Genomic DNA, 16207 nt, shown 5'->3' on the forward strand with positions numbered 1-16207 from the left:
TTACTCTCAATCACACTAGGAAAAGAGGCATATACTCAAAACTCAAAGCAAACGACAAAGCGGGCAGAGCGATGACGAGCACGTCCTATCCACACACGGCCGAAAGCAAAAGTGATTTGCGCGACGATCGGACAAGCAGTTAACTACCGTTCTCCCCTTGTTCGAAGCTTACGACCGTTCCAGCTGCCGCTAGCTACTTCCTATTGTTAAAGGACCGAGGGTTTGTATTACGTATCGGAACAAATTTCGATTTATGATGAATTTATGAAAAAACTTTTTTCTTATGTCCGCGCGGTAACTCTTCCGAAAAAATCATAAATTTTTTTGTCTGACTGTCGTAATGTTTGCACCATTTTAAATTAGCCGTTACATAAGTTTTATATATGGAAATGTGCGCAATTTCATGTAGAATACAACAAAAACAATCCATGGTTGTAGCTTTTAACATTTTGAAATATTTTCATATAATTAACGATAAGTGCCAAAATTTCAACCTTCGGTCAATTTTGACTACCGAAATGGTTGAAAATGGAATTTTAAGCTAAAACTCTTACATTCTAGTAATATACAATCATTTACCTTTATTTTGCAACAAATTGGAAGTCTCTAGCACAATATTTCGATTTATGGTGAATTTATGAAGGCAAAATTTTCCTTAAGTCCGCGCGGTAACTCTTCCGAAAATAATCAGAAATTTTTTCATCTGATTGTCGTAATGTTTGCACCATTTTAAATTAGCCGTTACATAAAGTTTTATATATGAAAATGTGTGCAATTTCATGCAGAATACAACTAAAAATAATTGAAGGTTGTTGCTTTTCTCATTTTTGAAATATTTGCATATAAATCACAATATATAGAAAAAAAACATTCGGTCAACTTTGACTCTACCGAAAGGGTTGAAAAACGCAATTGTAAGCTAAAACTCTTACAGTCTAGTATATTCAGTCATTTATCTTCATTTTGAAACAAATTAAAAGACTCTGGCACAATATTTAGATTTATGGTAAATTAAAAAAAAAAAAAAAAAAACTTTCCTTCCCTCCGCGCGCATTCTCTGCCGCAAATCTCCGAAATGTGACGTCGCATTCTCGTAATATTTGCTCCGTTTCATATTAGGAGTTTCATAGAGTTTTGTACATGAAAATGTGCGCAATTTCATGTAGAATACAAAAAAAAAAATTTGAAGGTTGTACTTTTCTCATTTTCGAAATATTTCCAAATAAAAAAAAAATAAAAAAAAATTCAACATTCGGTCAAATTAAACTTGTCCGAAATGGTCGAAAACTGCAATTGTAAGCTAAAACTCTTAGAGTATAGTAATATTCAATCATTTATCTTAATTTTGAAACAAATTGGAAGTCTTTAGAACAATATTTTGATTTATGGTGAATTTTTGAAAAAAAATGTTTACGTCCGCACGTTACGAATTTATGCATCTTGTGATAATATTTTCTCTGTGTTGCTTTGATCGTTTTTTTACAATGTGTTATATACCAAAATGATTGCAATTTAGTGTACAATACAACAATAAAAAAATTAACTTGTTAGCTTTAACCGTTTTGCTCACAGCACGATTTGAATACAATTATATAGAAATTTTGTTTTCGCCCTAAAATCATGTATCGCATTTATTTATATATATAATGATATTTTTTTCATTTCTGATGGTTGCATAATAAACTTCAGGCAATGTCAAAAAGGAGCCAAAAATGAACTCTTAAATCTTGAAAACTAAGGGCGCTGTGATTTTTGGAAAAAAATATTTTTTCCGCTTCGGTGCTCACTCCCGAACTCCGCCGGCATACGGGAGATGATTTTTATATACCACTTCGGTGTTTAAGGGTTAAGTTGCAATGAGTTTCTTTTGTTTTTCATATATGATTTTATTGTCATGTTGAGGCCCATAAAAATAATATAAAAAATAATATAAAATACTATCATGTTGATACAAATATAAAAAAATACATAAAACTAGTCATATAAGAAATGACTTTGAATTACTACAGGGATCTATGGAGTCCAGATACAACAGCCAGCCAGGTGGGAGACTTTGTCTTTTGGAACATTTCCAGAAAAAATAATGCTAATATATGTTGAACTAAAGGAAAAGTCTTTAACCTTACCTTGTTCAATTTTCAAATTTCATTTTACAAAAAATTTTTATGGGGGAGCCCTATGAAAGTCTGTCAATGTGATGCAGTGGTCTTGTTAAACTACTTGATAACAATAACAACTCGTGCATGGCAGTTTACAACAGTCTACAAATAGGGCTTTTATTTGAAATCCACACTAAGGAAATCTTGGAACTTTTTATTATGTGGCTGACCAAGGCATTCTATGGATGAGAAACCAAAACTAACACTAATTGGAACTTACCCTGTTCTGAATATATGACGGATGAGTGACAGCTTGAACAATGAAGCTTCTATCCTTAAATTTGTATTGGATAGTATCTTCAAGCCTGTCAAGACAGGCTTTCTTGTAAAAAGCAGTGATCTCTTTAAGTGCCCATGATTTATCTTGTATTATTGCAGTCTTAATTGGCAATACATCCTTCAACAAATTTTGCCCCTGTTGAAAGTAAACATGGCTAATTGGTTAACTGTATCATAACGCTCATAAAATTTCATCTAAAAACCATTAAAACCATCTACATGATAATGGAAACCATTACAGCTATATTCCTGAAAAGGTAACTTGAGTGTTAACTTCAAATAAATTGTTTGACACTTCTGTAATTTTTTAATTCAGAGGTAACTATGTCAGATATGTTATAAGGATGAGCACACGTAACAGTAGGCTTGAAGCACTCACATTACAATATATTTAAAAATTTTCAGAATGTTCAAGCAAACAAAAAATAATACGGAGACAATAAAACAAACCACACACACGCACATATCTCTCTCTCTCTCTCTCTCTCTCTCTCTCTCTCTATCTCTCTCTCTCTCTCTCTCTCTATCTCTCTCTCCTCTCTCTCTCTCTCTCTCATTATTAATAATAAGAACTATACTTTATAGCATCTGTATTTTATTCATTTTCAATTAAGAATTATATAGAAATAGTTGAAAATTCTTCTATAGTTTGAAAATTCATTTCTTAAAAGAAAAGAAAATGTTTTGCTTGCAAGACTCTGCTGTGTTACTGAAAAAAAGGAGCAATTTGAGTGCATTTCCTGAATATTATTTTTCATTTCTTTAAGTACTATATGTATTTCAGTCCTAGCCTAGACTTCAGCAATCTTGTTCCTCAGCATAAATTCAGTAAAATTAATAGAATGAGTACATACTTGGCTTATCGACTCATTTCTAAACTATTTTTGGGAAATAGTTGTTTCAGAAACATTTGAGTTTCAAAGATAATTTAAAAAGTTCACATCTTGACCTTCATTTTCATAACTTTACAAATTCATTATTGAAAGAATTTCCTCAGTAAACCATACAACCGGGTTCCAGTGAAAAGTCACTGCCTCCAACATAAAGAGTTAAAATGCTTTTTCAGTGACAAGTGATTTCCACAGAAAGGATTGCTCACAGGAAACCCAAACCAATTGACTGAAGGAGAAAAAAAAAAACCCCAAAAGTTGCCACCTTTAGACAGTCCAAAGCCAATGAAGGAAGGAAAGAGCAAGGAGGACAACCTCACCTATTACTGCGTACAGATCACATTCTACCACTTTCTCTGATATCAAACCAAAATTGATATTGTGATGACTGTATGAACACTTCATTATACAGAAAATCTGAAGTTTATGATCAAAATTGCTACTTCAGAGACAAAGTTGTTTAACACCCATAACATTAAACACTCACTAAAGACATTTGTAATACAAAACTTTGTTGCTCAATAAAAGCAGTGCTCAAAGTTGTTAATATACTTAAACACATTATTCTTAGCAAGACCACTCTGGTATGTTTTCTATAAATCTCTGAACATTGTTTGAGTAACAATTATCTATGATGTGTTTATTTGCATACTAAACTGTCTTGAGGTATAAACTAATTTTTGACAATTTCTTTAAATATGGCTGTTGGAAAGTCCCTTAAATTATATTTTTCACAACTGACAAGGCACTGGCCATTATAACAAAAGTAATAGAATTCTGAAAAGCACTCGAACAATACATACAAAACAATCAAGGCTTTTACCTGATGAACACCAATCCCTATCCAATGTAAAAAGTCCTTTGCTGTATCTGCCCCACACTGCAAGAGATATGCACCAATCAGAGCTTCAGTGCAATCTGCAATACTTTTGTCAGATACTTCATGCTCTTCCCATGGGTTGAAACAGGATGCTCTAGTGGGAGGCGTACCCACTCCTATCTCCATTATGATTTTCTTTCATCCTCCAGCTCTTCTATCACCTAAAAAATGCCAGAACTTCATAGCAAAATAAAGTGATACACATTTGCTAACTAGGTAATCTATTCAATATCTTTTGCTTAGAACTCCTTGGAAAGTGTTTATATTTCACACACTACCATTTAGCTAATAGTATTTTGTATAAGGTCCAGGATTCACAAAAACCTAGATTAACTAATAACTGATGCAGACCATCTGGGAATACCCCCTTTAACTAGTGATTTATTTGTAAATTTCCTGTTCAACAGTTTATTGGGAAGAAAGGCAAACAAAAACTAGTAATGGAAATATCTCTGTCTACTACAGAAATATTATTCAACCTTAACTGTTCATACCATTTGGTTTAGACTTTTAACAGAAATTGTTTACAGGCTGCTGCTGCTGCTGCTGCACTCTTCAAGGTGACTATTCAAAGTACAGATCTTGCTTTATGTGTAAAACAAAGGCCTCGTGATGATCATAATTTTACAAATGTCATGAAGTCTCAAAGAGGCAACTAACTCCTATTTATGGATTACCCATTTGCCAAACAAATGGAGGGTCATAAAACAGTTGTATTAAAAAGCCTTGGACAGCATAAACAGTTAGATTGAAAATCCTTGCCTGCCTCAGTTCTTCCTAACCTTGCTGGTAGTGTATGTTTGAATTTACACATTGATTTTTCAACCCAACTGAACAAGTACCTGAACGATTAGGTATCATATTATACACACATCATACGCAGTAATGATGAATGGAGCCACAGCAATATTAGCTCTCTTTTTTTTAAAATGCTGTGTTAATACAATCACTTCACAGACATCATTATGAATAATATGGACAGGACAAGAAAAATCACGACTGAAAACAGGAGCACTGTATGATCTCGCTACTGGTGCAAGCAGACAGAATAACCTGAAGCTACCTTTACTAGTGATGCTCACTTCCTTCATCATCTTTTACGGATGTTTTTGCCTTAGTTGAGCAGCAAAGATTCTACCCCATCCACCAGTTTACAGAGGCACTCATTATCCAAGAAAGGCAGCTCTCTATGATAGTAAGATGCACATTAAAATATTTATTTCTTATGTAGGCATGAACCAAGTGGAAATTAATTTTTCACTCATTATATTTTTTCAGTGTTGATCACTATATTTCCTGTTGATTTCAGTGCATATCACTCAATCTTCTCTCATCACCTTCTTGGCTCTTATCTTTGTCCTTCCAACCTTCAATATGATGCTTTTCATTTTGAAGTGACATCATGCTAAAATATAATAGCACTACAAAAATTTTCCTAAACATAAATGTATGTGAGAACGCATCATTCAAAAGAACACGCTCAAAATAAAATGTATTTAGACAATCGATACTTATAAATACTACTATATTTTTTAATGTATCAAGATCCTAAAAATGCAATGTAGCCACACCCCAAATTGTGCTTATGTCTAAAATCACTTAAAAGAAGCTTTTCAATGGTTTCTGGTCTAAATAAACCACCAACTACAATGCATATAAGGCCTAATAACAATTAATGGATCTATTCTTAACCAATGTAGAAATTCTTTCATTGATAAATATGGATTACTAATGGCTAACTGGCATCACCCCTAAAAAACAATTCTGTCTACAGAAAAAAAAAAAAAAAAAAAAATAATTGGATTGTACTAAAATTAAATCTTTTATTTTGTTCCTATATACATATGTGTATCTGCATCACACCATGGACAAGACAGCACAAAAAAAATGTGAAACACTGAATAAAGGGGTCTTCTTTTTTATCTTAACTGACATCTCAATTCTACACTTTACCACATATACTGGACTGCAAAACAGACATGAATTATAGATATTAATACTTAATACTACTTCAAGAAACTGATAATAGCACAATTTAATTAACTAATAAGTAAAACACACAAAAATTACTTACTTGTTCCAAATCTGATATTGTTTCTGGGACCGGAAGTTTATGCCACTTATCATTAGGGTATCCAATCTTGCGCAATTCTCTTTCAACCAATTTCTTCACACCAAAACCTGGAAGAATACCATTTACTCTGGCTGCAACTTTATTGCCTGAATCTTCTCAGGGATTGCCTTCTTCTTAGCAAGCTGGAAGAGTGTTTTATTACAAATCAGTAATGTTCGTCGAGGTGAAAGCTTACCCTCATGGTCATCTGGGAACTTCAAGTAAACATATTCGCCAACTACATACTTGAGAAAAGCATCCCCCAAAACTTCTAATCTCTCCAAATTATATCCATCATTCGCTGCCATTAGGGTCAAGGCATGTGCAAGCATAAAAGGGTATATATAATTTGTTTTCTTCTGGGAAAGTGCAAACAGCTAAATTGACATCAGATGGAGTACTCTGAGCAATATGTTCAGTCCAACTGAAATCTAGAGACTGAGCAGTTATAGAGGCAAGGTCCAGTTTAGATGAGACGCCAATGTCTACACTTAATTTATGAGCCACACCAAAGCTGTTTAGTCGATATAGTATTGAAGGTACACAAGACAACTGCCACCACAGTGAAGCCCGAAAGGGTAAAATACCACACAGTTCTGGGATGAAATATGGTGGATCTCTGTTACCTTTCTTTTTAACAGGCACTTTCTTCAGGTAATTCAACTCCTTTGGTAAATGCTTGACCGCGATTAAAGGCTGCAGTCTATTGGTAATTTTTGCATCATATTTTGTTAAGAAGTAACCCTCATAGTTCTCGTATAACATTTTACACTCTGGAAACTCAGATCTAGGATTCAAATTCCCCTTGATATCTGTAACATAATGCATTTGATGCATATCCCCATACAAAGGAAATACAACAGCATTTTCAAACAAATTTCTGTTAAATTCATATGTCTGATCTGATCTTACTGGAATTTTCTCCTTAACAGTGGTAAGTTGAGCCATGCGGTCAATGAGTCCAACATTTAAACAGCTGCCTCTTAAAGGTACAATGAACAGTCCACTATCAACCCCTTTTGGGTCAAATTCCATCAAAGACTTGTTGATGGGCAATATACTTTCTAATGCTAACTTGTGAAAATGGTTAGCCTTCCTCACCATCTCAGTGCTAGCATCACAAATTATGTCTAACAGCTTGAGTGTTATGATGACTTCACCGATTTTTGGTCCATACAGTTTAAACGGACAATGTACAAGTTCCTCCTTACACATTATTCCGACAGTATCCTCTGATTCAGCTGAATCTACTGTGATTTCTCTTGAATCTTCACCTGTGGGGTGTATCTCAACAGAATACAAATAAAAGGGGGTTCCTTCACTGTGACACAAAGAACTGTGTACTTCTCTCTTATATATCTGCCTGTGTTTCTTTGTTCCAAGATTTGGTTCCCCGGCTTTACTGGATTCTAACTTCAAGTCTAACAAATCATCTGCCAACATTTCAACAGTCGGAACTGTTGGTCGAAGCTTGTGATCTAACTCTCCCACTTGATGAAGAATTCTGCATAACTCGAGTGCAGCACTCTTTTTAGCAAGATCTTTATTTTCTTGAGGCTTACCTTTAATTTGCTCCTTCATATTTGAACATGTGGGCAAAAGAATGACAGCTTGTATCATGCCATGACGATTCACATATAGTACTTCAGGGGCCAATGTTGTGAATCTATCTTGTGGTAATTTTCCAATGTAATGATTAACAAGAGAAATGGCTGAATTTGCAGTAACTTTTGGTCCCTGTGGGCCATATGGTTCATATGGTGGCAATACGTCATCTTCATCAAAATGTCTCTGGATTTCTTCCGCTGTTGGTAAGTCTCGGTTATGACACAATGTTAACAGAGTTTTCTCTATTTCTCTGTAAACATCCAAGTCATTTATGAACAACCCATGTGCTCTCATCTTCACCATTAAAATGTACTTTGATGGGACAGCTCGAGCTCTTCCTCTAGACTGAACATAAGCTCTGTAATTTGCAGGCTTATCAAATCTTATAACTGCATTACATTTTCGAATGTCAACTCCCTCCTCCAGCACACTTGTTGAAACTATAAAATTAGCTTGACCTTCCCTGAATTTCTTCAACGTCTCTCTCTGTTTTCTTAGTTCAAGCTCAGCTAATTTCAAGTCTATTCCTGGCCGAGTGTTAGCACCAACCACATAAAGAGGCTTTATAAAATTCAAATCATCATTTGCCTTTGCCAACTCAAGAAAGAAGTCATACAAGATTTTGGCAGTGTTTCTTCGCTCTACAAAAATCAACCCTGCCACTTCATCACTTTTAATGGCAGTGAGTATCTCAATAAGCCTTAAAACTTGGTGGCTGACATGATCTTTTGGTTTTCCATGAGTTTTTCTCTTAAAACACACTGAACATGTAATTCTTCAAACCTTGTCCGGAGCCTCCCTAAAAGCTCTCGTATAACAGGGACTTCCTCAGCTGCAGCACTCTCCTCTAAGCTTTCCTTTTCATAGTATATAGCACGTGGCTACACAACCAGTCACCCAATGAACGCATTATGTGCTTGATGTTTCACTATCCTTTTTCTAATAAATTTTTTCACTTTATCATCTAGATCCTCCTGCTCCTCAACTTCACACTTCAATCCATCTAACTGGCTGTGCTTCTACCATTTCTTGGTAAGGTGTCAATGGAACATCCTTGTAAATCACTAGTCTTTCATCTGGCCTAGTAGTAAATCTCAATACCTCTTCGTGATCTACAGAAGTGACAAGGGCACAATCCATTGTCTTCTCTAATTCATGCATGTTCCGGGATACATCATCTTTCCTGCACTTCTTATTTATGACACTGGCAGTGAGGCCCAAAATTCTAGGACATTCATCAACTCCTGTTCTTTTCAGGGCATCATACTGTCTCATAATTTCACGCATTGGATGACTTCCAACAGCATGATGACATTCATCCATAATTAGTAAGTTTACTCTTCTCAAGGAAGTCTTGCATGAAGAATCAATTCCAAAAATATCTGTGCAGTGATGATGATAACTTCATGTCCCTCAAGTTCATCAGCCCACTGAAATGCAACAAATATGAAATTAGTCTATTATGCCAAATTAATAAATGTCTAATTCCATATAATTTAAAAGCAACTGCCCAGTATTAGGCCATGGCACAAGAAACTCAATGGGTTTATGTTTGTTTGTGTGGTGTTTTTACGTCACATGGAACCAGTAGTTATTCAGCAATGGGACCAATAGCTTTACGCGAATTCCGAACCAAGTCGAGAGTGAACTTCTATCACCAGAAATATACACATCTCTAATAGGTCTATGGATAATTTTGTGAAATCACTTGATGGTCCTGCTGCTGAGAAAAATAATCAATAAATCCTTTTATGGGGAGCATCTATAGCCAACCAAATTTTGAGAAATTATCAAAATTAGTTACCAACAGTTTTGAACTACTTAAACATAAAAAAAAACATTATCGTTCAGTATTAATGATCAAAAAAAGTTATTTTCACAGGTTTAAACAATTTTGTTTAAAAAGGGCAGCTGCATTACTAATGAGACAGGCGAGAGGGCAGTTCAAACTTGCTCTTAAGCACTGCAGGTTAAATGAAAAACAGCCAAGAGCCAATGCAATGTCTAGAAACTTAGATTCTGGTGATTATCCTCGTCTTTGGTAAGATATCCAGTCCTTAAATCCCAAAACTAAAAAAGCTATCACAGAGAGTAGGGGAAGCAGTAGGAGACGAAGCTATCGCAAATATGTGGGGTGATCACTTCAACAATATCCTGAATTGCATAAATGATCAAGATTCCCGAAGGGATGTAGATAACCTCCTTACTGACAACATTCAATTTCATTTTGCAGACCGTATTACGCCAGGTAACATCAGTGATGCCATAAACAGCCTACCTAATAATAAATCGCCCGGCTGTGATGGTCTTCCTGCAGAGGCCTTCAAATTCTGCCATTTTGCTAGCTGCCCTATTCAATGCGTGCATAATTCACCAGTTTCTTCCAGACTCCTACTCTTAGTTCACTTGATACCATTAATCAAAAACAAGCTAAAGGATGCAGCTGACCCTGACAACTACCGGCCGATTGCAATCACAATGATCGCATCGAAGATACTTGAGTCTGTTCTTCTGGTGAGACTTCTCCCCTTTCTACACACCACTGACAACCAGTTCGGGTTTAAAGCAAACCACTCAACCGACACCTGCATCTACATACTGAAAGAACTGCTGAATTACTACCTATCATCAGCCTCTCCTGTTTTCCTTTATTTTGTAGATGTGAGAAAAGCATTTGACAGAGTTAACTACCTGAAGCTCTTCCTGAAGCTGCATAAAAGGGGCACACCCCTGTATCTAATTGGCATTTTGCATTGCTGGTTCTCCACACAGCAATTCTGTGTCAAATGGGGTAACGTATTACCTTACACCTTCGGCTCCCTAAATACGTACACAGATGCCTTGAATGTCAAACTGAACTCACTCCCAATCAGATGCACCGTCAATGAAACAACTATAAACAACCTCTGTTACGCCGACGATATGGTTCTGATTTCCCCATCAGTGCAAGGTCTCCAACGACTCATCGACACTTGCTGCCAATATGCAGAGGAATTTGATACAATCTACAACGAAACCAAGACCCAGTGCATGTCGCTGCTCCCGAGATCGCTTAAGCATATTGCAGAACCACAAATTTTCCTCGGAAAACATCGACTGGAAATTGTGCACGAATTTCCGTATTTGGGTCAAATTATCACCGATGACCTAAAAGATACGGCAGACATTGAACAGAGGCGTCGTAAACTATGTGCAGCTGGCAACATGATCGCAAGGAGGTTTGCTTTCTGTCACCGAGACATGAAACTGCTGCTCTTCCGCTCGTACTGCTACAGTATCTATGGGTGTTCCCTCTGGTCGAACTATACCCGAGAAACCATGAGACGCATCACTGTTGTGCACAATGACATTCTGAGACACCTCACAAACACTCCACGCTACCACTCCGCCACACAGATGTTCATAGAAAACCGCCTGGACAATTTAAAAATCATTGTTAGGCGAACAATGTCCAGTCTGGTAACCCAAGTGAGAAACAGCAGCAACTCGCTCATACAAAGCATCCTAAGGAGTGAAGCAAGAAGATCTAAATTGTGGGCAAGATGGGAAAATGAGGCCTTTGTCCCCTAAAGGACTTAATCTCTGTATTGGCAAGATGTCATCTGCAGTTTTTGTCATTATTACATTTATTGCTGTTATTTTAATTTTTCTTTTTTCTTTATTACTGTGGTTACTATCAAGTTAAAGTTTTTTTTTTTTTTTTTACATTAAATATGACAATTTGTCCAAAATTGCATTTTTCCTAACTATACAAACCTGAGGTCCTTTTTTACAATAGGAAGGTACTAGCGGCAGCTGGATAGGTCGTAAGCTTTCGAACAAGGGGTTCGGTAGTTAACTGCTTGTCCGACAGGCGCGCGAGCGCGCGACTGGGAGGTAAACAAATCACTTTTGCTTTTGGCCCAAGCAAAAACTGCAGAGTGAGGGGTGGCATGAGGTGGGACTATGTGTAAAAGGACCTCAGGTTTGTATAGTTAGGAAAAATGATATTGTTATGATACAATAAAGTTTCATACATACTTACCTGGCGGATATATACATAGCTAAGACTCCGTCGTCCCCGACAGAAATTCAAATTTCGCGCCACTCGCTACAGGTAGGTCAGGTGATCTACCGGCCTGCCCTGGGCGGCAGGACTAGGAACCATCCCCGTTTTCTATCATATTTTCTCTCTTCCACCTGTCTCCTGCGGGGAGGCTGGGTGGGCCTTTAATTGTATATATCTGCCAGGTAAGTATGTATGAAACTTTATTGTATCATAACAATATCCTTTTTTCATACAATCACTTACCTGTCAGATATATACATAGCTGATTGGCACCCTTCGGTGGTGGAGGGTAAGAGACAGCTACTATATGGGAATAGACAGGTAAACAACATATGTTGTAGGTATAAATAAAACCTTGGTTCCTACCTGATAGGTGGTAGACTTCGTGGGTGTTTGCCCAGTAGTCTGCATCACCTCAAGAAACTTTAGCGAGATATGTGATCTATGGCCAAGAGTTCTTGTGGGTCTGCCGATGGGTCTTACCCACTTACTCGGCAGAGCCTAAAAGGACTTTGTCAATGGGTGCTGATCCACTTATATGACAATACACCTTATGAAGGAGCACACAACCAATCCCGACCACCTGATCCTAACCATATGTTAGAACTAAGGATTGTTACGAGTTATCCCCGAACTCGTCACAACAACCGTAACTCAAAAACCACTACGCACACATACATAATTTTCAAAAAAAAAATTATACCCAACTAATTGGATATGACAAGAATTCTCTTACTGAACAACATAGACGGCCGCCCGTGCGAGCCTAAGTCCTCCATTGTTCGAAGAGACTCTCGACCATATCCAAAAAGAAGAACAGTATATACATTTAAGGATTGGTGTCGGCTCCCGTACCCAGAATCGTATCTGCCGATACGATAGGACCTAGAGAAAAACACTTCTCATACGTCACACGCACGTCTTTCAAGTAATGAGATGCAAATACTGAGTTGCATCTCCAATATGTCGTATCTATGATGTTTTTAAGCGACATATTCTTATAAAACGAGAGAGACGTCGCTACCGCTCTTACTTCATGAGCTTTTACTCTTAGTAGTTGTAACTGTTCATCAGGACAGACCTTATGAGCGTCTGTAATGACGTTTCTTACAAAGAACGCCAGAGCATTCTTGGACATCAGTCTTGTGGGGTCTTTTACCGCGCACCAGAGACCTTGTCTAGAGCCTCCCAACTGACGCTTTCTCTGAAGGTAGAACTTCAGCGATCTAACAGGGCATAGAGACCTCTCTGCTTCTCTGCCTACGAGACTCGACATTCCTTTGACTTCGAATGACTTAGGCCAGGGATTCGTGGGATTCTCGTTTTTCGCTAAAAACAGGGTCTTAAACGAGCAAATAGCCGAGTCTCCCTTGAATCCTACTTTATCCTGCAGAGCTTGTAATTCACTAATTCTCTTTGCCGTAGCTAAAGATAATAGGAATATGCATTTTCTAGTTATGTCTCTAAAAGATGCCAGATGAGGAGGTTCGAATCTATCCGATGACAGATATTTGAGGACTACGTCCAGTTCCAGTTCGGAGGTACTGGTCCTTGATTTTGAAGTCTCAAACGATCTTATGAGATCGTGGAGATCTTTGTTATTTGCCAGATCTAAACCTCTGTTCCTGAATACAGCCGAGAGCATACTTCTGTATCCCTTTATTGTGGATACGGCTAGATGAGATTTTACTCTCAGGAATAGCAAGAAATCAGCAATTTCCGCTATAGAGGTAGAGGAGGAGGACACTTCTTGGATCTACACCACCTTCTAAATACCTCCCACTTCGAATGGGTATACTTTTCGTAGTGGAGGTTCTGCGTGCTCTCGCGATCGCGCTTGCCACTTCGCGAGAAAAGCCTCTCGCTCTGACAAGTCTTTCGATAGTCGAAAGGCAGTCAGAGCGAGAGCGGGGAGGTTTTGATGGTACCTCTTGAAGTGTGGTTGTCTGAGAAGATCCGTCCTTCTTGGTAGGGATCTTGGAAAGTCTACGATCCACTCTACCACCTCCGTGAACCATTCCTGGGCAGGCCAAAAGGGGGCTATTAACGTCATCCTCGTCTCCTTTGACGCAACAAACTTTTTCATTACTAACCCCAGGATTTTGAATGGGGGAAAAGCATAAACGTCTACTCGAGACCAATTTAGCAGGAAGGCGTCTACCATAAGTGCTCTTGGATCTTCCACGACCGAGCAAAACACTGGGAGCCTTTTTGAAATGAATGTTGCGAAGAGATCCACATGAGGAGTCCCCCACAGAGACCAGAGATCGAGACACACTCCCTCGTGTAGTGTCCATTCTGTATGAAGGACCTGGTTCCTCCTGCTGAGCCTGTCCGCCCTCACATTCTTTACTCCCTGTACGAACCTTGTCAGTAGGGAGATGTTCCTGTGAGACGTCCAAAGTAATAGGTCTCTCGTCAGCTCGTAAAGGAACGAGGAGTGCGTCCCTCCCTGTTTCCGAATGTAGGCAAGTGCGGTGGTGTTGTCCACATTTACTTGCACTACCTTGTTTGATACCAGAGGTTCTAGACTCTTCAACGCCAGAATGTACGGCGAAAAAAGCTCCTTGCAGTTTATGTGCCAAGTCACCTGTGCTGGTTCCCAGGTGCCTGACACCTCTTCTGAGCCTAATGTCGCTCCCCAACCTCTCTCCGACGCGTCGGAGAACAACACTAGGTCTGGGTTCTGTGTTCTTAGAGAGATCCCTTTGTTCTCTTCCAGAGGGAGCAACCACCATTGTAGGTGTGACTTTGTCTCCCTTGGAATGGGAAAAACGTCTGACAGTTGTCCGGTTTTCCAGCTCCAAGACCTCTTGAGGAAGAATTGAAGCGGACGAACATGTAGTCTTCCTAGAGGGAAGAATTGTTGTAGCGAGGAAAGCGTCCCCAGAAGGCTCAACCATTCCCTCGCTGACGTTTGTTCTTCTCTAAGAAGAGAGAGACTATACGCAAACCTTTTGCGATTCTCTCTTGCGAAGGAAAAACTCGAAAACCCCGAGAATCCATCCGAATCCCCAGATAGACTAGGTCTTGTCTGGGGGTCAGCTGAGACTTCTCGAGGTTCACGAGCAATCCCAACGCTTTGATCAAATCTAGAGTTAACATTAGGTCCTCCAAGCACTGTCTCTCTGATCTGGCCCTGATGAGCCAGTCGTCCAGATACAGAGAGATATTTACTCCTTTGAGGTGAAGAAACCTCGCCACATTCCTCATCAGGCTTGTGAAGACCTGAGGAGCTGTGGACAGGCCGAAACACAAGGCTCTGAACTGAAAGATCCTTCCCCCCGTCATGAAACGGAGGTACTTCTTCGATGAAGGGTGGATCGGGACATGAAAGTAGGCGTCCTGGAGATCTAGAGACACCATCCAATCTCCTTGTCGTAATGACGCTAGGACTGAAGCAGAAGTCTCCATGGAGAACTTCTCCTTCTGAACAAATTTGTTCAGAGAGCTGACGTCCAGTACTGGTCTCCAGCCTCCCGAGGCTTTCGCCACTAGAAAAAGGCGATTGTAACAAAACCCCGGGGAGTTTGATCCAGTACTAGTTCTATCGCTCTCTTGTCCCACATTGTTCCACCATCGATCAGAAGAGTATCCCTCAGCACAGGGTCCTTGTACTTGGCTGATAGTTCCCTTGGTATTGACGTTAGGGGAGGGGCCGGAGCGTTCAGGAAAGGGATACGATATCCCTTCCTTATGATAGCCAATGCAAACGCGTCTGCGTTTATCAGTGTCCAGGCCTCCACGAATCCTAGGAGCCTGGCACCTACTGGTGCTTGGAGGAGAGATGTTTCATTTTCCCTTTTTAAAGGGACGAAAGGCAGACCTACCTCTCTTCTCCGGAGCCTTCCTTCTTGCGGGAGGTCTGGAGGTCGGACCACCTCGAAAGGGCTGCAATGATGTACTAGGTCCTTTCTTGTCATATGTAGAAACAGGTTTCTTCTTCCTAGCCAACTGCGTCAAGAAGATCCTGAGTCGCCTTCTCAGTTAAAGAGTGAGCAACGTCCTTCACTAACTGAGAAGGGAACAAAAAGTCAGAAAGAGGCGCATACAGTAGAGGTTGCCCCCTCTGAGCATGCGAGACTGTCTTTGTTAAGAAGGCGCCATACACCGTCCTTTTCTTTAAAAGACCTGCTCCAAATAATGAAGAGATTTCAAAAGATCCATCCTGTACCGCTTTGTCAATGCAAGACAAAATGCATAACAGGGCTTCAGGTTCGATTCCTTCTG

The 16207-nt window shown here is 38.9% G+C and overlaps 1 pseudogene; it reads right to left on the reverse strand.

Annotated features, from left to right (window-relative positions):
- Window positions 1-2230: 2230 nt before the first annotated feature.
- LOC135209601 (endoribonuclease Dicer-like) overlaps window positions 2231-16207 on the reverse strand; it is a 38476-nt pseudogene continuing 24499 nt past the window's right edge.

The sequence above is a fragment of the Macrobrachium nipponense genome, chromosome 38 (assembly GCF_015104395.2).
Source record: "Macrobrachium nipponense isolate FS-2020 chromosome 38, ASM1510439v2, whole genome shotgun sequence".
NCBI classification, from domain to species: domain Eukaryota; kingdom Metazoa; phylum Arthropoda; class Malacostraca; order Decapoda; family Palaemonidae; genus Macrobrachium; species Macrobrachium nipponense.